A 23,420-nucleotide genomic window follows, 5' to 3' on the forward strand; every position below is an offset into this window, starting at 1 on the left:
GAGAAAGCTTTCAGCACTGAGAAAGAAGCAATCTCCAGCCTTGCTAAATGGGGCTACTGTGGAATTCAGGATGCGCCGTACACACAGCTGGCTATAAAACTCCTCAGATCATCCAGCTCTGCCTCTCCCACTGAGCAAACAATTCTCTTTGCATTTCTTGTTGCTCTTATCAAAAGTAAATAGGTTGGGTATTTCATAGTACTCTTGTTTTTTTGAGGATATTCTTAAAATCCTGGTCAAGCCACAGGACCCCGGTCCAGGGAGGAGAGGCTGTTCTCTTGACACGTTCGGGGGCTACTTTTTAAGCTAACACATTGTGAAAGGTATCTTGTCTTCAGAGAGTTTTGAGAGGTAGATTGATACCTAGATAAACCATACATGTCTACATTTTATAACCATTGTAAATCATTTCAGTATCTGATTGGTTATCATAAACTCAATATTGCATCCTTTCGAATTGGTAAATTTAACAAGACAGGGAGGAAAAACAAAAAAGCACATTTAACTGATGATACCGAACTACTGGTTTTCCTTTGCCTTTTTAAGGACATTCCACTTAGCTGACTGCCAGGCATTACCATCCAGTAGTTACTCTGGCCCACTTTCTGTTTGTTGCTATGTGTTTTAGGGAGCTAAGCTTTAAAGAGCACAGATAATGCCTACCATTAAATAAAAAGTCAAACAACTACAAAACTAACCACAGAAATTTAAGACATTCAAAGATCTTTTGTTTTCCCTTGTGGATCAGAATCTTCGTAGCTCAACTTCGAGCATCTTTTCAGTGCATCTTACCTTGAATTTGCTGCGTTTGGAGACTGCAGTACGTGACTGCCTTCAGTATTCTTACAAGCATTACTATATATTTTAATCACCATTAATTATCATCAATCCTAGTTTACCTTAAGCAAGTTACTTTTAGGGAAAATACTTTAGCTTTTTTCCCCAACAGCTCTACAGTTTACAGGAAGGAAAATTAATCTGTGGTTAGGAGAGCTACATGGAGGAAGAAGATAGCTCTTCTGAGGTGCTGAGCAAGTTTTAAGCATTGCACAGAAGTCCAAAATATTTTGTCAGACTTACTCATCTTCCTTTCTCTCTAGCTCTGCAAGAGTAGATTCTCTTCCTCCTGCAGATCTGAGTCTGTAAGCTGGACTGACTGTAAATGATGAGAACCCAAGCAGAATTTGCAAGGATCAAGATTGTGATGGGCTCTCTCTTCCAATCATAATGATGATAAAGGTTGCTAACAATCTGTCTTATTTGCTCCAGTAGAAGTGTTGGGTGAAATCACTAACTGTACTAAAGTTACTTTGGAAATACACCGGTGTAACTGAAGCAAACATTTGACCCAATATTTTTTTATGTTCTAATGCTGATACAGAGTACCTTATTGTGAAAAAATCTACAGAAAAAAATAGTATTTCTGTTCAGATGTAATAAATGCAAAGTTAAACATATAAAAAAAAGACTACAGTACTGCTTGAGCAATAAGGTGAAAATCACTTGTTTTACTTCATATTTCTGAAGGAGTAGCAGAGATCAGAGTCTGTTATGCTTATTAGCAAAGGGACAAGCAGAAGTACTCACTTCAGTAAAAACTGCAAATATAGCTTCTCCAAATTCTGTGACAAAGCTCTGCAGATGAAAATGAAATCTGAAGATAGATAGTTTTAGATTAAAGCTTTGACCATTTCTTAACACTGATAAAATATATGAAAATAGTTCTTATTTATTTTTAATTTATCACAAGTTACTTTGGCTAGATATAAGAAAGACTTGAATTTATTTTGCAAATACTTTACTGTGGCCAAATACTGCAAGTCTTACTTGGGTAAGATATTCCAGTTGGGTAGCAGGACTAGTCTCAAAATAGGTGCATCAGAATTAGGCTCCAAATGAAATTAGGTTTTACAGCACAAAAGTCTTCCCAATGCTTATTCTTTTAAGAAATCTGCAGTGTATCAACAGGAACGCAGAGCATATCTTGGGTTGCATCATTAGCTTCAGTTTCAGGAATTACTAAAATCCCCTAAGCTACCATTTGTCATGATTCTCATTCTTGGGAAATCCTTTAAAGGGACTGTTAAAGTAATTAAGCTAGTGTCCTCGATTTAATCTTTAAGGGTGCCTAGCCAACATTGAGTCACCATAGTCTTCTAGGTCAGACAGGAAAAGAATTGACGTCATTGCACAACGCCACTGCGTAAGTGTCTCTAAAAAAAATGGCAGCCAAGTGTACACAGTTGGATAATCAGATGCCGTGAATAACATGCTGCTCAACAGGTGAGCTTAGGGAATTTGGCACTTCAGAGCTGAACTGAGCAAGTTCTTATGCGGATGATAAAAGATCCGTGATACACTTTCTCTGACATAACATATTTAGCAAACTTATCAAGATGTTTCCTCTGTCCAGAAAGTCAACCAGCCTATTAGGAATGATAATTTGGCACATAATATGCTCGAGGGACATATACGATAAGGGATGTTTCATACAAAGAGGCTTCCACTACTAGCCAGTTATGTCAATCTGCAGCTAAAAACAGAGCAGCATAAAAATAAACTTTAACTCTTCACCCTGGGCAATTAGGCTGTTTTCTAGCAAAATAAGCACAGATTAAACAAGCACCAGGAAAGACAACTACAGTTCTGTTTCAACTCCTGCTCTTGAAAAATCAAAAACAAGCATTTAAGCAAGGCACTGCATTCTGGATATTTTCCCACTCAATATTTAATGTTTCTGAATTCCAGATGGATGGGAGCAGGACCACATTGTTCAGAGACCCCAGCTTGCTCAAAACCCAGAGACCCTTCAGACCTGAACTGTTCCCGTTCATTTTTAGAAAAGTCACAAACAGGAAGCGCATGTTCTGCTATCCACAGGCAAATGGAGGGAGAATAAAGCTGTGTTTAGGCATACACTAACCTTGAACCTTATCCCAGTGACTTGTACCTGCCCCAGAACTAATCAAAAGGCTTTTATCATGACTAGAAAAAGCCTACATCCTTGCAATGTTTTGTATGATTCAGAAATACACCTAGCTCTACTTGTCCAGAATCCTTACCCTAATCCCCAGAGTAACCTCACAGCAGCCCAGAAATCCTTTCTACAGCAGAAATAAAAATAGCACTTATTTGTTCTTTAAATATGTTAATGGTCCTCATCTTCACTTTATCTCTGAGAGCTTTATCTGTCCAACTACAAAGCTACCTGTCTTGGAGTTATCCTAAACCTAAGCCCAAACCCAACCCAACACCCATGTAATTCTTGGCTATCACAAATTCCTCAACACGTTGTTCACATCAGTTCTCCTAGCAAGACCAGCAATACAGCATCCAATAATAATTTCAGTTCTACATTCTTCTTTTACAGACTCTTTAACCTTACCCTAATTTATCAGTATCCCAAGGGCTTGTATCCACATGAAATCTTTCTGTCCATACCCACAGGAGCAGTGACTCTAGCAGGACTTTGCACAAACATACAGCTTCCATCTTTAGTTATGAGAAACTTGACCCAGCCCTAGAATGACCCCAAAACATTTTAAAACCTGCCTTAAAATATTCTCAGTTGTCAGACTGGACTTTCATCCCAGCCCTGCAGGGAGAGTAGGATCCAGCAGTGAGCTGTCTCACCTTTGTGATACTCAAGACTAAGGCTTAACCATAGCTGAGTGACCCTGTGTAGCTTGCAGCATAAACATTGATGCAAAAAGCGTACCTTAAAGCACATAGGTCTGCTAACAAATAAAATGAATTGGGCTACAGTCTCATCTTGGGGTTAGAGTTTGTGTCCAGGACAGAGCTGACTGTATTACTGGATGTGTAAAGCTGCAGTAGTGGGATGAAGACTAAGCCAAAATGGGTAAATTACTTCTTCTGAGTTTGCTGTGCTGTACTTTACCCTACAGTTAGATTTGGGCTTTTGTTCTGGTCAGGCACAGCATGAACTGAAAAGATTGCTTTATCACTGAATTTTACAATAACTAGAGGTCTATGATAAGGGCAGGCACCAACTGGAAGTGAAAAAGATGCTGGAAGTGAATAAGATGCAGACTGGTGTTGAAACAACCAGCACTGGCAGGGATGGGCTCAATGGGCTTCAGTGGGGTTGGAACTAGCTGGAGCAGAAGGCAGCTTGCAAAGCCTAGCAAAGGCTGGAGACAGTAACAAAGGGCTTCAAGTTTATTAACAGGGAGTCCATCGATCACTTCACAAGCCAAAGTAAAGCTGAGCTTTGGAGATGGACAATAAATTTAGGACAACAGGAGCCAAAAACTGAGGTGGCTGCAGGTTCCAGCCAAGCCAGACTGAGGGCTCTTACGGTCTCAAAGCAATGACTAAAGATAGAGAAGGGTCCAGTTTCTGTTTTATGACTATAACCAAGTGGTTATATACCATTATGAAACTATCCAGCACTTGTCTACTGCTAAGGCTGGAGTCAGCAGTTTTGTCTAGTGACCCAAATACAGTTCCAAAAGTTGCTCTCTGAACTTCTCACTAGAAAGGCTACAGCTTTTATAGAATCCAGAAACAAACAGACAACAACAAAAACCTAGCTCTAGGCTTATTGTAGTACCCTGGGCCCTCCTTCCCACTCCAAAACTTCAGTTTGAATTGTACCACAGAGATTTCTAGCACTCACAGAACCAGCAGTGGAGTATTTCACCTGGCCGCCTCTAACCCTACTCCTAGCTCTGCAGCTGTTGCAAGATGCAGCAATAAAGTCAGCTCCCCCTTGCCCCTTGTCTTGAAGGAAAACACTTTCCCCAGACAAAATGCTGGCCTTGACATACAACAGTGACTCACAGCACTAACAATAAGTCAGTCACCTCCGCCTCTTCTGGCCCTTATCCTCGTGGTGCCAGTTTTGCTGTTTCATCCATTCTCCAATACAGAAATAGTTTTCATGGTGGGTTATGATTTCTCATGAAGAGACCTGAATCAGACCATGGACTGCATGAGAAATACTGAACACTTCCACCTTGGCTTTGCCTCTCCCCTCAATTTCACTCTTATTTGCCTGTTTTTCTTCCCCTTTCCTATGTCCCATCAGCACTCTCCTCTCCTCTCCTCCAGCTCTGTGACATTCACATCACTTAGACTCATAGAATCACAGAATGGTTTGGGTTGGAGGAGACTTTGAAAATCCCTAGTTCCAACACTCCTTGCCATGGGCAGGGACACCTCCCACCAGACCAGGTTGCTCAAAACCCCATCCAACCTGGCCTTGAACACCTCCGGGGATGGGGCATCCACAGCTTCTCTGGGCAACCTGTGCCAGTGCCTCACCACCCTCTGAGTGAAGAATTTCTTCCTTATAACTAATCTAAATCTCTCCTCTCTTAGTTTAAAGCCATTCCCCCTTGCCCTATCACTCCACTCTCTGACACAGAGTCCCTCCCCAGCTGTCCCGTAGGCCCCCTTTAAGTACTAGAAGGCCGCTGTAAGGTCTCCCTGGAGCCTTCTCTTCTCCAGGCAGAACAACCCCAACTCCCTCAGCCTGTCTTTGTAGGAGAGTTTCTCCAGCCCTCTGATCATCCTCGTGGCCTCTTCTGGGCATGTTTTAACAGGTCCGTGTCCTTCTTGTGCTGAGGGCCCCAGAGCAGAACACAGTGCTACAGGTGGGGTCTCACATAGCACTGATGCAGTGGGTATGGCAGAGTACCAGGTGATGTAGGCCAGAGGGATGCTCACTACATGTCTTTGACAGCAGATGGCTTGTGGGGTAAGAGCTGTTCCTGCCTTCCCCCCACCCTTCCTTTTCCCCCTCTCCTTTCTGGGAGTCAGGAAACCGCAGGGCAGCAGGTGCTGCAGCCCCATAGGGCCAGCAGTTTGCCCAGGGGATGCTCAGGCTGGCCAGGCAGAGCAAAGAGCAAGCAAGATCCCAGACTGGAAAGCTGGAATTTCTCTGGTGTGGGGGACTAATCTAGAACTCAAGCAAACAACACTGAGTTTTCTGATCCACCACAGACATCTTGCATCAGCTTGGGCAGGTTTACCTGTGCCTTGTGTACACTGCAGCTGTCTTAAGTGATATAGGAGCACAGCCTTTATTTTCTAAGGGATGTCTGAAAGAAGTAGCAGGAGGCTGTGAGGTGCTCAGGTAGTATTGTTGGGGATGCTATAACCATGAACCAGCCAATATAGTTTACTTCAGTGTATGAGAAGGTTTACTAGCCCTAACAAATAACAGACATCAGCATCGGATAATTTTAACCAAAAAGCTTCCCAAGGCTTTTGCAACTTTGGTGAAGAAATGACGTAAAACACTTAAATTTTCATTTCCACTCCTTCTACTCATATATAGCCATGAAAAACATGAGCCATAAAGCCCAAGATATATATTTCTGTAGTGATACTCCTCTCTGCTACCAAGTGATTCTTTTACAAAGCAAGTGTCAGACAAGCTGTTGTTTACATGGACTTGTGCTCTGATAATTCAGGCAGACTTATCCCAGTTGCCTTTGATAGCCAGTGTGGGGTGAAAGCACTGCAAAACCTGGACATGGTAAGTTCTGGCCCCCTCTATACTAGTTTGCACCAGGAGAGGGGAAGGCAAAGATGGGTGCCAAGATTTGCATCCCTGTTAGAAGGTGCCATAGAGCTGGTGAAACCCTGCAGAGGTAGCTGAGATTTATGCTCAAAGCCTTGGCAAGGATCTCCCTTAACCTTTAGGAAACCAGGTCTGAAAACACTGTGCAAACAACACAAAAACACAAGAAGGCAAATTCCCATTCAGCTAACTAATTCTCTAAAAATAAACATACATTAGTGCTTGGTCTCATGCTAGCTAGATGCAATTGTGCTTGTCCTATGGATCTATAAGAAAGATGTTTAAGATACATATTTGACAGGAAGGATGGCCTAATTTCCAGGAATATTTTCCTTGGCTTGAAAAAGGATGTGGCCAGATACCATAGAGAAACAAGTCCCTTCCAGTGGGACTTTAAGCCTCCCAGGCAAAGCAGATGAGTCACAGTGTCCCCACTCTGGTCTCCACCTTGCTGGCTGTGCATGCCAATCCACAGACCCTATGTCTGCCACCTTTCCAAGCACCTAATTTACATGCAAAATTGTCTTCAATCACAGGCAATCAAGCTGCCTGGTAACAGAAAGGGATGGCCATTTAAAAGGCAGGCCTATATTTTTCACTATCGAAAATGTAAATACCCAATGTCATTTTAAAGCACTGTAGGAGGGGTGGGATAAGTGGGAGTTATCAAAGGACTCAGAAATAACTGTAAAACCTGGGACAGTCTGTCTCTAGATCAGCCCACAACACCCAAATTAGCAGTGAATGTGAGCAATGATAGGGCTCCCAAGAGCCAAATGAAATCTCAGCTGTTCCAATTTTGAGCTAAGTTTCTCGTTTTCATTTCCTGATGGCTTAAAGGCAACAAATTTGCTTCCTGGAGTTTCCACAACTTCTACTTTTAATTTACATCTATTGCATTAACAGTTAGACAAGGGACATGTGCAAATACACTACTTCCTCCTCACCCTTACGCTTGATCAAACCACGGTCACGCTGAAGGGCTTTGTAGATCATTCTGATGGTCACTTAGCCCATCACAGAGGCAATTAATTACTCCTACTGCACAAGTTCCCCTCCTTGAAAGGTCAGCCTCCTGTTCCTGCGTCAAGCACCATGCAAACCATCTTGTTAGGGTAGCAAGAACAGGCTTGTCCAAAGGACAAGCATGAACTTGTTCACTCAGCAGCCCTTCCTTTCTTCTTCTCCCCTACCATTAGCATTGCAACTTTACTGCAGCAGACAAAAGTGTGAATCATGATCCACTCAGCCTCTGGGAAGATTTGTGTCAGATGAGCTCAGTAGCATTTACCTCTGATTAAACCTGTGACTGCTACAAGGTAATGCCTGGCCACACGATGGGTTTTACTCTTTGGAACTGCAGCACCCCAACACCTCAGCCAGGTAGGAAGTATTTTTCCAGCTGAATGAGTCCCTAGAAATTGCTGTAAACAACTACAATTTAAACACATATTTTACATGAAAATCACCACTGACACTTTTTGTTTTGGAAAATTTTCCTTAGATTTTGCAAATAATTAGCAAATCTAAAATCAGCTGGAAAAATGGACAAACAAGTCTCTACAGGTTTTGGTGCCCTGAAATTTCTATCTTTAGTGTATGAAATGTTAAAAGGTTACACATTTTCAAATGGTCAGTTTTGTTCAGGTGTTGCAGGGGGAACTTGCACACTTTGAAACAGCAGGCATGTTTGTTAAAGCAGCTACTTTCTTTGTGAGACATTTCCAAGATCAGAATCCAAGGCAGAACAAACTGTTTCTGGTGAAAACCTTTGCCATTTTTTGTCACCTTCATGTGCCGTAGTCGTATAGGAATGCCAGCTGTACACGAGTGTGCTCACTGAGGAAAATCTGTTCGAGTGGCAGAGTACATTATGTACAGTCAGGCTATCGTGTCCTGCATTCTCTTACCTTTTCCAGACCTGCAAGCTTGGCTATCAGCCCGCAGTAATAGGAGGTGCCTAACCAATTGCTAACAACAAACAGTACTTTTGGATCTTTAATCACTGGTATACCAAGTACAGCATGTGCTGTAAGCTGCATTTCTTATTCAAAGGAAGAAAGTGTCCAAACAAGGCATATAAGGTATGCACAAAAAAGCAACCAGACAAAACCAGGTTGTGCTCACAAAGCTCCAGGCTTTAGCCTCACCTCAACATTATTTCAGGGAAGCATCTGACAGTGACAGTTTCGAAAACTACCAGCTATCAATAGCACCACTTCAAGAACCCATAACAATCTCAGCTTTACAGCAGACAGTAGGTAAGCTGGTCAGTGATCTAAATAAAGTAGATGAATGAATGCAACTGTCTGTCACATGTGCATTGTGTGCAACAAAGGTAAATTTAAGTTGAGCTAAGGATGTTTTAAGAGCAAGTGTGCAAAGCTGAGCTTCTGAATAGGTATTATGTCCTATCAAGGACTCATTGTTTAGCAGATCCTATATCTAACAATGCCTCATTGTGAAGGCTCCAAAGATCAGTGCATTAAATACCAGTTTTTCAGACCCCTTCACATTTTCAGTGTCTTCCAGTGCTGCAGACACTTGGATATTCTTGCTACATTCGTACCTGTGTGGGCATCTATCAGCTGTGTCTGCGTTATCCTGGGAGTGGGAGAAATAGCTTAAACCAACGGGTTTAATTCTGCAATAATTTTATTCTATCCCATTCCACAAAAATCTCCTTTTTGGGATATTGGAAAGCTACTTCACATGTGAGAAAAGAAATCTGGATTTCATAAATGATTCCACCTGGACGGCTACTTCAGACAGAGAGCAGGAGAAGTATCGCTGTGGAAGGCCCTGTGATCAACATGCATTTAGGTGTCCAGGCTCTGCGCATGTGACTGGAGGGAGGATATGGCCTTCCACGGGAGGAAAGATTCCGGTTCATTATTCTCTATGTAGGAAGTGGATTTATGCGATGCCATCATGAGCAAGGGAGGCAATCACTGCTTCCTTGCTGATGACTGAATCTACGTGTATATGCTGTAATCTGATTACTGAAATTGGGTAGAAGACTGGTGATGGGATCAGCAACGGAGCAGCACCGTGGTTCAGGAGTGCCAGCTGAGACATGTCCACACTGCTGCTTCGGAGAAGGTGAGACCCAGCTCTGGATTTGTAAAACCAATATGATGAATTGCAGCAAATGTTTGTTTCCCAATAATTCCAACACGAGGCATGTTCATGTGGCAGATCTCTGACACGGGTAGGAAGAGGGTGTATCAATAGCCCTCCCAGGCTTTACAGTAAATTAAAACACAGATTTGCACTTTCCTTCTGGCACAGCCTTCAGCAAGGGAGCCCTTGGAGGCAGATTGGAGGAGGAGAAAGGTGGAGTGAAGGGGGAGGAGATCCTTGAAACCAGTCCTTGGGGATTGCGTGGGGATGTTTCCACAGCTCCAGCAGCTCTCTCACCTCTGCATGGGTACAGGGAATATGATGAGTTTCAGAGAAAACTAAAACCACTGCTGCTTTTCCAGGCAAAGAAAGGTGAAAGAGGATAGCTATAAATGCCCCTTCCCTGCCACTGAAAAGTATTAGTTAATAAACGTTGTGCAGCAAGTTTCCCTGGGTGTTTCTTTCACACTAGTTATTTTCAGTTTTGCACCCCAGACTTTGCAAATGTGAACCTCTGCTCCAGCTGTGTGCCAGCACCACACCAGTGCAGGGCATGCAGTCAGCCACCAGCACTATAACCAGAAGAAATGCTACAATCCAGTTTAGTCACCGGGCAGCCATCAGTTTGCTGGCAGTTTGAGCTAACAGCTCTGCTGGCGTCCTGAGCAGCATGCGCTGCACTCAGCGTATCCCTCACAGCAGAGGCATCCACTTGAAATCTGTGCATTTTACGCAGGCCTGAAGCTTCTCCAAAAAAGCTGAAAACCAGTGAATTAATTATCACAATTTTTTACATGTGCTAGATTTGCCGTTTTCAAGCACCTTTAGAGTGTAAGGGGAGTCGGGGTGCATATAAGGACACACATATATAAGGATACATTTAAGTTCAAAAGGTACATCTGTAAAACACTGGAAGTCAGTGCAGAATGTGGTCACATCAGCTGTGAAATCACCCGTATCAAAGCACAGTTGAGGTTAAGGATGTTTTCTTCGCCTGCGTCTTCTGATGTTTTTGTCACCGTGTTAACTCATTTAAAAAGCTCTTTCCTTGTAGAAAATATCCCCATTTTGGAAAATCAGTATGGGAGAACTACAGCCAATTCCACCCTTTCTCCACTTCCAGTAGCCTAACATTAGTGTGAAGAAGGGAAAGAAAAAAAAAAGAAAAAAGTCTGAACCTGTTTGTGTTCAAAGGTAGCAATCCCCAGTACTCAACTGTTTCAGAACAGATTTTGCTTCCAGGTTAGTACCAGTGAGAGATCTGAGATATCGAGCCCAGGGCAATGTAACATTTAAGTTCGGCATCAATTCTGAACTTCAATTTAAAATGAAATGGCAGTCCTTCGGAGCTGCTCTGCTCTGTAAGTCAGACAAGGTTTTTTCCAGCCTGGGCTGGCTTAGAACAGCTGTGACTGTGATTTAAATTTAGTCAACACAGAAATGCTTTCCACCATGTCTTCCCATGGCAGTCAGTGGCCCTGAATTTCAGGCACCCTCCCTCTTTCCCTCAAAATTGCAGTCCTTTTATCTGATTAGCTCTAAGTGATCTTGATAACTACTCAGATCTAGTTATTTCTTGAATTCATTGCTTGGAGATCAAACATTACATCACAAGAACTTAATCCTGTTCCAAATGAAGCCAAGGACAAAACTCCCGCTGACTTCAGCGTGTGAAGGGTAAGGTCATAAATCCTTGAAACACTGAGTGTCCAATCTTCAAATTAAAACATAATGAGCTTAATAGTCATGGATTTAAAGGCTGATACATTTTGTGTCTTGTATGAGATTCTACAGCTGGGTTGTAAACTCTTTTTAAACTTCAGTGCTTTTGAGGGAGGGTCGTTTTCTAGGAGCTCACATCATTATCTATCCAGGCCAGTACACAAAACACACAATGGAAGTGATACTGCCCTGACTGCAAACAATGTCTTTGGAAAGCTTCAAACAATTTCTTAGTAAACAACTGATCAGGGTAATTACATTTTCTAATCTGAAATGGGGCTGTGACATTGTTTCAGGTAACACATGAATCATGCTAAAGGGTTTTCCTCTGCTAGCGCTGGCTAGCTTATCTGAGCAAGCACTGGTCTGAGGATGGGGACCTAAGCCTGATGAAGTATTGTACTGGCACTGCAGGTAGTGGCTCCGCCACCTGCCTCCAAGACTCCTCCAATCTACTGCTACTGTTGGGCAGACAACTCGCCAGGTAATTAAAGGAAATTAAGAAATAGAGGAGCTGTGCCTAATGCCTCATGATCCCAACTCATTCTCTCTAGATGAGGCATCAGATGGGACAACCTTGCTGCATATCTGGATGATGCTGAGTCCAGGTGAGAGAGCTGTAGCCTCACTTAGCAGGAGAAGGCAAACATGGTTTTGATGACTTTGTGCTTGCTAATGAACACAAATTAGCTAAAACACAATGAGTGCGTCTCCCACCATCTTTAAGCCAAGTTGCAATGTAATGAACTGGCTGTCAAATCCTCACCACTACGTGGGATTGTGTTAACAAACTAGTCCAACATTATTACACAAAGCATGATTAAATATTCGCAGAAGAAGCAGCTCTAGCTTTCTGCCTTGTTTGGGTTTGTTTTTAACAGTAGTTACAGTAGGAAAACTGCAGTATGACCTGCCCCTGCAGTATTCTTTTATTCTTCAATCTCTTGTCATAGATGCAATCTGTCCACTGCTTAATTTTTTTTTTTTTTATCATTAGCTTGGATATCTACCAGCTATGATTGCCATGATTAAATCAGTATTAACGTAATTACAAAGGGCTTTACTTAAGATAAACAATAAAGAAGTGATCCAGAACAGTGAGAACTTCAGTGCTGAGAACGTCTGGCAAAAGCCCTTCAAACACTTTGAGCTACGTTTTTTTTCCTCACATATTTTGTTTTTAATTCAGATGTGTTGGTTTTATCAAATCCCTGAAATTAGGTCAGTCTGTCACCTCAGAGTCTGATCCTTGAAGCTAGCCTCAGCAATGCCTTTGACCGTGATTTCTCTTTACTGCCTTAGGCAACAATAATTTTTGCTTCACTCCAAACTTGATGCCACTGATGGTCTGACATGAGTCAGACACTGAGGGTTTTCCTTATTTCCTCCTCATGGTGAAAAGAACAAAGGGCTTCAGGACTTGGCATGCTTCCCATGTACATCTCCTGCTCTGAGGTATTCCCATTCTGCAGGATGGGCACATAATCAGATATAACTGTGATGGTGGGAGAAGTTTCATCTCCTCTCACCTCTGTTACTTGGCTTTGCAGAAGTTTAGTTATGATTTAGATACTGAATCTGTCCCAGCTGAATTCAAAAGCAGAACTCCCATAAATTTTAATAAGCATACCAGGCCTTTTCTAATTAGTACAGTAACCACATATTCCTGACACAACAAGTGATGACCTAGCCTTTTAAGAAGCCTTTTAAAAAAATTTTCAAACACTTCCACACACTTTTAGAAAGTACTGCGTAAGATGCATGTCACTTTTAAATAGACAACAAGGGACATTTCAGCATTTCAGGCAAAAAGCTAAGAGTTTTCCACAAACTATACAAAATTTGCTTAAGAGTTTAGGAGCTTAAGAGTTTAGGAACTTCTTCTCCAGGAAGAAGCCTAGAAGAACTTCCGCTAGGGGAAGTGTAAAAGCCCTGGTTTCACTCAAAATCCTACCTTCCCAAAAGACTACATTAGCATTCTCCTGAATACTGTCAACAGAAAAAGAGACATGGCATTCAGTAAGAAATTCAGACCCCTGTGTTTTTTTTTCTGCCACCTGTGCTAAATAATTATAATAATAATAATAATAAATACTTCTAGACAATGAATGTTTCCTAAATTCCTGTGTGTGTATGCCCAGAAATTTATCTTGTTCTCCAATAGCACAAGAAAGAGAGATTCTCACACCCTATCGAGAGCTGGAATAGGGTCCTGCTTCTGGCACATTTCCATGGAATGATACCAGAAAGGCCAGGATGAACTAACTCGTCCATTGTGACGACAATGTCTTATACGTCAACTCTTCTGTCTAGTTCACCTAACTATTAAATGCTTTCTTCAGAGGATTGAAAATAACTTGATTAGGGTTGTGTCCTTCATATTCCCTGTTATTTTCCTCATTTTGCCCAATGAGACAACCACTTGCAATATTCTGCTCCTTTTTGACCTGACACAGGACAGTATGTCCAGCCCCGTCTGTTGAGCACCAGATAAATCCTGTCTGACACTACACACTTGTGTACAGGTTGATTATAAAGCACAGAGATTCTGTGATGCAGGGCTGTTAGAGAACCAGTGTTATGGGATACAGACTAGTTTTTCATCCATTGGCTTCTGGTAAGAGCCAGAAAGTTAAAACTCAAATACAGATGCATAGAAAAGACCTTTCCTCTGGAGAAAGGGATGATGGATTTGCTGATGTTGTGTAACACTGTACATCCTTTTTGGGTGAGAGAAACTTCATGAACTTCAGCAGAACAAATGCAAAGTCCTTCACTTGGGACAGAAGAAGCCCCTGAAAGAGTGCAAGCTGGAGAATGGCTGGGGAGGGAGCAGCTTTGCAGGGCAGGACCTGGGGTGGAGAAGCTGAACACGAGTCAGCAGTGCGCCCTTGAGGCAATGAAAGCTAACCACATGCCAGGCTGCGTTAGCAAGAGAGCAGCCAGCAGCTTGAGGGAAGTGGTTATTCCCCTCCGACCGGCATTTTTGAGGCCACATGTGGTGTACTGTGTCATGTCCAGTTTTGAGTTCCCCAGTAAAAGGCATTGACACGCTAGGCTTAGACCAATGGAGGGCCAGCAGGACTGTGGTGCAGGGCAGTCAAGGACGGGATGGGGAAACTGGGTTTGGCCAGCCTGAAGAAGAAAAGGCTGGGGGTTGGGAGGGGGACCTGATGGTAATCTTCAACTACTTAAAAGGGTGCTACAGACAAGATGGAGCCAGATTTCTCTCAGAGGTGTGCAGCCAAAGGAGAAATGTCAGTGCTTACAAGCTGCTGCCAAGGAAATTCTCAGCAAGTATAAGAAGGAAATATAAATAAAGAAAAACAGAAAACCAAACCAAAACAATCAATCAACCATAAATAAATAAATAAATCAGAACAGGTAAGAGTGGTTAAACACAGCGAGAACGTTTTGGAATCTCCATCTTCAGAGAATTTCAAAACTTGAGTAGACAAGTCTATGAACAACCTCATCTGACTTTTAAGTTAGCCCTGCTTTGAGCAGAGAGTCGGACGAGATGACCTCCAGAGGTCCTTTCCAATGTAAATTATTCTGTGATTCTATAAATAAGGTAGAGATTGTAAGGAAAAGGACCTAAATCAGATTCAGGAGTGGCATGAGTCTTTCCTGTGGTGAGAGGACAGGCCTGCAGGCTGTTGCTACTGCTGACCTCTTCAGGGCTGAATGATTGAAAACCACTCTTGGATGCAGCAGAGCGTGTGTTCCTGGCACAGCCCTTGCACTGAGCCATTCCCAAGTTTCTGTAAGCAGTGGCCTTATCTGGGTGGAGTGCTGTCAGTCAGGTATTTTTTCCTTCATTTTTCCCTCACCCCTTGTCATCACAGTGTGTTAAAACTAGTCTGTTGCAAGGATTCACCAAACATCCACACTTCAAGAACAGGCGTGTGATTTTTGCAATAATTTTGATTTTTTAAAACATTCTCTTTTCTCAGGAAGTCATTTGTACCTTTGATGACAGCAGTGTTGCACAAGTAAAATGTACCAATTACACACAAATTCATAGTTCTAACCTAAAAGAACACCAGTCAGCAAGAGGAAATAAATAAATAAATAAATAAAAGTAAAAATAAAAATAAAAAATAAAAAAAAGAGAGAGAGACAAATCAAAAAAAAAAAGACTCAGACTAGAAATATTCTCATTTTTTCTTTCAGCTTAAAATTTTTCTATACAAGATAAATAAAAAGCTATATTTTAACTATTCAGATGACTTCAGAAAGTACTAGGTTAGAGTGACAACATTGTTCATGTTGGTTGATTTAAACTGGTGGGATATATGTTCTAATTACTAACAAAAAAGAAGTTCTGATACATTGCTCAGTAAAGTTTCACTTGACTATCAGCCACCTACTCAATATATATAACCTAGCCCTTACCTGTATTGAACAAAAATGTGTTATACTGAATTTAAAAAATAAATATTGAGTTTTATTTTCAGACTGGTCAGTTGAAGACCCAAAATAAATAAATAAATAAATCTGGTAATACCTGTCCTTTTAAGGAAGCTAACAGGCTAATAAAGCTGTTTTATTATTTTCTATTTCTTTCTTAGCCAAAAGTATTGAAGTGTGGATTTTCGTGCCATAAATATGGATACATAAGCCAGTGAGTGACTTTGCACATGCAAGCAGTCCCAGTAGGGTGGCTTCTCATGGGTTTAAATAGTTCCCTGTTTATGTTTCATAGGGTCGAGGCCTATGAGAAGAGTAAAAACTCATGACAACATTAACAAAAAAAAGACCATGACTATTAAATTAATTAGACTGTTTAGGATTTTATCTTATAGAGTTTGTAACTCAATTGTTTAAAGTTCATGATTTTTCACATTTTGAAGAAGTTCCTCATTTTTGTTTCTCCATTATAGAAAAGTCATTTTTGTTAAAGTCTCACATTTCCCTAGGTTCAGAATTTGACATTGACATGCCACAGTTAGTCATTTTTGCTTGTGGGAGAAAAGACAAGAGAAGCATTTACACAATAAAATCAACAGCAGCCCCAAATATAGGCTCACAATGGGAAACTCCATACTCCTGGACCATTCAGTCTGAACTGCTGCCTATTAGTCCAGATGGAGCTCAAACTCCCATAAGATATCTTCTGGGGACTATCATATCACACCTGATCTGTCCAGACAGTGGGAAAGGAAGCTCAGGTCAAATCACAGTGCAGGTGCGATTGGGCTTTCCCCTTAGCAAACCACAGCTGAAATCAAGCCTAAGCCATGTGTGAGCGTGGGCATAAACCATGTGGATGGTTGACATACTGAGACTCGGATAGGGTCATGGAAATCGCCTTAGCTGGCAGTAGAAGAATCTGGTCAAAATCTCAAATGTGATTAAGAAATGTGTCCTCTGTTAAGCAGACATCGATGAGTCTCATTAAAATGTTTTCTACTTCATCAGTTTTGGTTTCAGCTAGATTTGGGGTTCAGTTCCTCCCTAGCCCTTACACTTTTTCCTTATATTCAAGTGCCTTCTCTCTGAAGTCCACTAAGGTGAGCACGCTGAGATCGAAAACAGTCTTGATTTGCAAGGGGACCAAACTGCAAGCATTTTCTTAGCCTTTAAAACTGGGAACTCAAAAGACATGCGGATGTTACATGTAATAAGACGCACAATGAAAAGATTGCTAAAGTTAGCTCAAGTGTCTTCAGCTCGTCTGTAAGTAGCCTGCAGTGTTGAGCAAGTCACACACATTTTAGTGCACGCCGCTGCATCCCAGTCCTTTTGCAATGCATGGCAAAAACTCCCAGAGATTTCAATAGGAGTGGGTTTCAATTCAAAGTTGGCAAGATTGGAAAAAATAAAATAAAGCAAACATATTTTAAAGTCTTTGAGTTAGAACAAAAAGCATCTTAGAGGATCTATATCAAAAGTGAAAACTGAGGCTGAAAGTTAACTCCAGCTTCATGCGTACTTCTAACCTTTACACCAGTATACTAACCAGTTTCTTTAAATACAATAGAAACTCTGCCACTTTGAAGATAAGCCCTCACAGTTTGCTTAAAACAATAATTCTGTACTTTCTTTCCTGTTTCTAGATTTATTTTAAGTATTAGTATAAAATGTCAGAGTCTGATAGCAGCCAGATCAGTTTGTATAAAAATCGACTGCCTGTTTGTAGTATATTACAGGCTATATTTGACACAGGAAAGCACTTAATCATGAATGCTATCAGCACACCACACCCATCTTTGTAAGTGCCTTATAAGCTACATTTATCACTGTGAACTTGAACTGGATAGAGACAAGTAATAAGGAAAAACGCAAAGCCCTTCTGTGGAGGTAGGGTTAAAAGTGTGTTATCCACGATACACCCGCTCAGAAGGCGTGCTCGTGCCTGTCAGCTGCACTGAAACATCGGGCTATTTCACTTTGTATTGATGGACTTCTACTGGAATCATCGGTCCCAGGTAAACAGCGTGCACATAAAAGAAGAAAAAGTCTGTCTCAAATCTGATCACAGAGTTTCTGCCATTCCAGGTATCTTATTACTTTTGGCTCATTTTATTTGCACAACAGAACTGACAGCCCTTCAAAGACTTAAATAAACAACACAAACCCCTTTGTCGTGTGCTAAGTATCTTTTTATTTCACAAATCTGAACTTTCATCTTTATTTTCAACTTTGTGCTCTAACATACCACTTTTTGGATGCTCAAACTCCAATGAGAGAGAGGGAACCAAGCTTGGGAGTCTGAAAAGCCTGGAGAGGGGAAGGACTCAGGAGGCCACAGGGGCTGCCTCAGCTGCTCTGCTGCTCCTCTGGCTGCTGCTGGACCTCTGCTCGCTTTGTCCTGCTGGCCAGCATGCTTTACACCAGCCAGGCCACTGGGGCCAGAGGGCAGAGTGATGCAGCTGCAGCCCCATGGGGCTGGGGCCGGACCAGAGACATCCTTCTCCCCTTGGCAGAACGTGTCAAGAAATCAAAGTCGTTGTGAGAGAAGCAAGTAAAGATGCCACCAAAAATTACAGCATTTGCAAAAACTAACTGGAGAGTAAGCTGTGATGGTCACTTTGAGATATGCTGTGTACATTGACATTTTCTGCACAGGCTCAACACCGAACACATTTGGGCACACGAAAAGGAGCTCAGTGAGCTATTTATGGTATTTGTTCTCAGCAGCCCAGTTAGAAGACACATTTTCAAACCTGGCGGTATTGCCCTGGGATATTGTCTTGATTAAAAGAGAGGACTTTTGGCTGGGTTTTATTAGTATATTAGTTAAACGTGAACTCAAACATTTTTCCTTGTAGAGGAAAATAAAATATTTTTACCCTGTATATCCTCAGAACTTAAACAATGCTTAGTGAAATAATGCTAAACCCTTGAACGTTTTTCTAGTAAATGCATCTGCAGGAGTGCTACTCATTTGTGTCTCCAGTGAATCACATCACCCTGTACAAATGCCTCTGTGCTTGAATAGGAAAGCTATTGAACAGCACACTAACATCTATTTCAGCAGTACAAGAGAGATGCTAACAGCAAAACACATACATATTCCTTAGGTAGAACACTGCTTTCTCTCTGCTGAGAAAACACCCTGGATTTTCCACTGGCCAGTGCTGTGTCTCTTCTGAAAGACGCCTCCCCCCCATGCCCCCTTGCCCGGCAGTGAAGGCCTTGCCGCAGTGACTCAGTGGGCAGCGTGCCACCCACCGCGCTCAACCATCCACGCTTCCTGGAGCACCCATAACCCAGGTGGAGTCCCCAGGTGGCCCGAACTTGCCAGCTTGGGATGAGGTAATTCAGCTGCAAACTAAAGAAACTAAACAACCACTGAATCGAATTCAAAGGGATATAGCAGAGGGACATATCTCGGATTTCAATACATGAAGGTCATTCTTATTTAAGACATGATTCTTACCCCACCACACAGGGCAAAAACCCATCCATGCAAAAACTTTTTCATGGATGTTGCAAATAACCAATTTTTATTAAATTTGTGAATTCTGCTGCTTTGCTCCCTTAATACACTTATTCAACTGCACAGTGCTGTATCTGGAAGAAACAAGACATTTTGTACCCCTAATGATAAGTGTGAGCACTGAAAACCATCATGACACTAGGAAGTGTTTCCAAGGAAGTATGTCACTTACCTCATCACTCTAGCCCTAAATTTCGTAGTCTCAAAAGTCATTAGTGACCACACAACTGATTAACATCTTAAAAAAATACAGATATATTGCTGGCTGAATCTGTCAACAAAGACTGTGGACTGCCAATTCATTCATTAGCGGCAGTCATCCACACTTATTCGATCTAAATACGAAATAAAGTACAGGAAGGAAAAAAATCCGTTAATGAGACACCACTGGAATTCAGGGCCACACATTACATCAGACACTAAATCAGAAAGAAAAAAAATCAGGATAAGGTGGGTGTAGAGCTGTCAAGATCCTCACTCAACTCACTCCTGGTCAGTGGCACTAACAATTAGCTTTGGGAAGAGCTGGGCTAAGACGTGAAAAACCTCATAGCCAAAATACCTTGAAAGCTCAGGCAGAGGTTAAATACAAAGATTTTGAAAGTTTGGGAATTCAACGGTAGGTCTCACCTTTCAGGTGATCTCTAAGCTTCCCCAGAGCATTGTTTAGAAAATAATTCAGTAATGATGCATAATACCTGGAGGTACACAAAACAGCAAAAACACATACCAGGCAGATAACTAACAGAAAATAAAGGCAGTACTAATGACGTAGGACAGCTTAAAATAGCTATTAAACAAGCAGCACATAAATGGCCACCAAATGAAATGGCAAAGGTCTATTTGTTTCATACAGGTAACATTAGAAAGAAGGATTAATCAATGCTAACTCAGGAAATTGCTGAGCCAGCTCAGCTACTACTTACTCTTGGATTCCTAAAACCACCACCCCTGCTGCAAGCTGCTTTTCAGGGTTTTGTGGAAAGATTTATCCTTAAGACCTGCAGTTAATGACACAGAAACAAACAAACATGAAAAGATTATATCTAATAATCAGTCCTAAGGTTACAGAGATTGATTGGTCACCTTCATGTGTTTTTGTTTTTTTTTTTCTTTTCTTTCTTTAAAGTGAGCTTACATCATCTTTTTATCTAATCTCTTCTGATGTGGAAAGCCAATCTTCAAAATGCTTCTGCTTTCATTACAGAGAAACTGAAAATCAGCTGGAAAGGGACTTAACAATGCGGATACATGGGAGCCTGAAATGAAGGCCTAAGAAGTTCTTCACCTTCTACCTACTGTTCTTACCTTCTTCCATCTTGCCATGCAACACTTCAAAGAGCAAAAGCTCCCCTGTCCTGAGCTCTTACAGTAAAATTCAAGGGATAAAGTATTAGCGATGCCCCTAAAAGAGAAACAGAGAACTGTTGAAAGACACCTCCATTGGCGCATGTACCAAACCAGGCTCCAAAACCCACATAAGTCCTGAATCCACATCACTACTTCAACACTGATGCTCTGCACCCTGTTTGGTGCTACAGACCCTGGTGCCTACCCCGGGCTGCAGTGCACCAGCATCAGCTGCTGGGTGTGCCGAGGAATTTGTTCTTCACGTGAGGTTGTCAGGCACTTACAGGAGGACTGCTTGTTCCTGCTGCTCTGGCACACACACTCCTGTCCAGCTAACCTTTTAAATCCCTCCCAGGAGCAGAGGCAGCTCACTGAACTGCAGAAGCCTGCAACCATTCATTTGATGGCACTCACCAACCCATAGCTGCAGGAAGGAAAACAACAGCAGAGGTCCCTCTTTGATGTTACCTTTCTCTCTGGGGATGGTGGCAGCTTCTCCCCAGACCACCCACGTCAACTCACCCTTCTTATGGAGGCAGCCTGGGTCCCAGGGATCAGAGACACCCAGAGGCACCTCCACAAAGAGCCCACAAGAAGAGCATGTGGTTGGGTGTCTACACAGGTTTATGGCCAAGTAATTCAACACTCAGAAGTCAGTACGGTGTTAGCGACGGCAGAGGCTGCTGAGTCATGTGCTGTACCTTTTGGAGAATGCTGGAGCTGCCCCATTTGCAGAAACCCTTTCCACTCCGTTTCTCAGATTTCACTCCTGTTACTATTATTTCTGTTTAGTCACAGAGTCTTCCAGGCACGAGCAAAGTCCAAATTAAAAACAAAACAAACAAACAAAAGAAATGCAAACAGAAAGCGTGGGGAGGAGAGAGAGTAAAAAAAAATTAAAAAAAATTGGAGGAAAACTAGATCTTTCTGCTCTACAACACAGTCAAAACAAACCACATCCATGTCTCCCCCTACTTTGTAGTTCACTTTTAAGTAGAGCTGTGCCCAGCAGCTGGAAGCTGTCTGCCTGTTTGGACTGCATGCAGGGATGTGCCAGAGATTCCCTCTTACTCCCCTGAATGGGATGTAAAGAATTCCTCTTTTCATTGCTGGCATTCCTACGGCACTGAGTCACTTTATAACCCAGACAATAATGTCCAAGTCTTGTCCAGACACTCTGGGATAGACACTGTGATTTTTTTCTAATGATAGAATTGTGAGAATGTCCATTGGATATGAAGCTTCCTGGCCAAAACCTGCATTAAAAATAGCATAGCCCATGCTCCCCACCTGCAGATAAGGGATGTACTTTGGTGTCCCACCTTTCCAACAATAATTAATCAAGACCGAGGAAAGGAACTCAAATTCACATCATAGCTGTCAAAGCAAATGAGCTCCTGGAAGACACAGCAGTCAGCAGCACAGTCACCTGCTCATTCCTCCCAGCAGCAATCAGTATAAGCACTGAAGTTTGTTGTGTTGTTTATTGTTCCTAATTGTAAGCCCACACAATCCTTTACCAGCAGCTTTAGAAGAACATCTCATCTTGTCTGGTAAGTTTATGCTGCACTGGCAGGGTAGAAATAGATTTATTTATTTATTTATTTTATTTACTGAGGCCATTAGTTGGAAATACAAACGTTAGTCAAAACCAAACATGGGTCACAAGCTCCCAAAGTTGTACTTCTGCTTTGAAGACATTACTAGATTGCTGAAAACAAATATCACTGTTGTTACTCCAGTGAGAGACCCTGATGGAAGCCAATGCAAACAAGAAGAGGAGGGGAAAAAAGAAGTGGCTATGAGCTTAAATTTTGAATTTAGGTTCTGTTTATTAAAAAATAAAAAATAAATTAAAAGCATTAGATGTTTGTGTTTGTGAATCTGGAGCAAAATGCAAAATTAGGGTTTGAATTTTGCACCACTTTCCCTCTGTCCTGGCAGGCTGAGGTTGTCGGTGTTGGTGACTATTGTTCATCTGGGTTATGGGTCTGTATCTAACCTGGAAGGCCATCAGAGCTCTGTGTATGCCCGAGGCATGCGGGGGTGTCAGACCTGTTTTGCAGTGTGAAGTTGTCAGCTGTGATTAAGTTACGGTTTATTACATTACAAAGATATCAGCAAACTTCTCTCCATACCTTTGCTCACCCAAAGCTTCCTCCTTTCTCTACACCCTAACAGAAAAACCCTTTCTCCTCTCAAGGTTAATTAAATGTGTGCCAGCTTTTCAATACCTGGGTTTTAGATATTTCAGTCAGCAATTTATAGTTTGTTCCTTTTTACTCCCAAACTCTGATGAAGGAAATTTGGAATTACAGGACAGTAGATCAAATATAGCTTGCAATCTGTGCTGAGTAAGGCTATCTTGCCATTCAAAAGTAGATCTAAGGAAAATAATAAAATTAATTTCTCCACAATGTAGATTTTTGTTTAAAGTAGTTTAGTGGTGTTGTAGCCCATGAATGACTGAGACAGCTTCTCTACAGTGCAATGAGTACTCTGATGATCAAGTCAGAATTTGACTAGTTCTTAAATTCCTGGTCTTGGGTCTCAGGGCTACTTCACAGTGCTTCAGTCCCTCTGGTTTTACAAACACACGCATACACAGAGAAATAAATAAATAAAAATCAAATTTAAACAAATGAAAACCACTCCATTCACCAAAGGTCTTGGTTTCATCAGTGCAGAACAGGAATCTTTTAAAACTGCTGGAAAGTTTAGCAG

The 23,420-nt window shown here is 41.8% G+C and overlaps 2 long non-coding RNA genes across 2 annotated transcripts; one reads left to right on the top strand and one right to left on the bottom strand.

Moving 5' to 3' along the window:
• Nucleotides 1-1,968: 1,968 nt before the first annotated feature.
• On the top strand, nucleotides 1,969-20,667 carry LOC310894568. Its single transcript, XR_014580012.1, has 3 exons — nucleotides 1,969-9,655; nucleotides 18,928-19,162; nucleotides 20,554-20,667. It is a non-coding gene; the product is annotated as an uncharacterized lncRNA (long non-coding RNA).
• On the bottom strand, nucleotides 20,243-21,305 carry LOC310894570. Its single transcript, XR_014580013.1, has 3 exons — nucleotides 21,219-21,305; nucleotides 20,655-20,751; nucleotides 20,243-20,347 (listed from the first exon to the last, which is right to left on the bottom strand). It is a non-coding gene; the product is annotated as an uncharacterized lncRNA (long non-coding RNA).
• Nucleotides 21,306-23,420: the final 2,115 nt, after the last annotated feature.

Source organism: Anser anser (genome assembly GCF_964211835.1).
Source record: "Anser anser genome assembly, chromosome: 2".
Taxonomy (NCBI): domain Eukaryota; kingdom Metazoa; phylum Chordata; class Aves; order Anseriformes; family Anatidae; genus Anser; species Anser anser.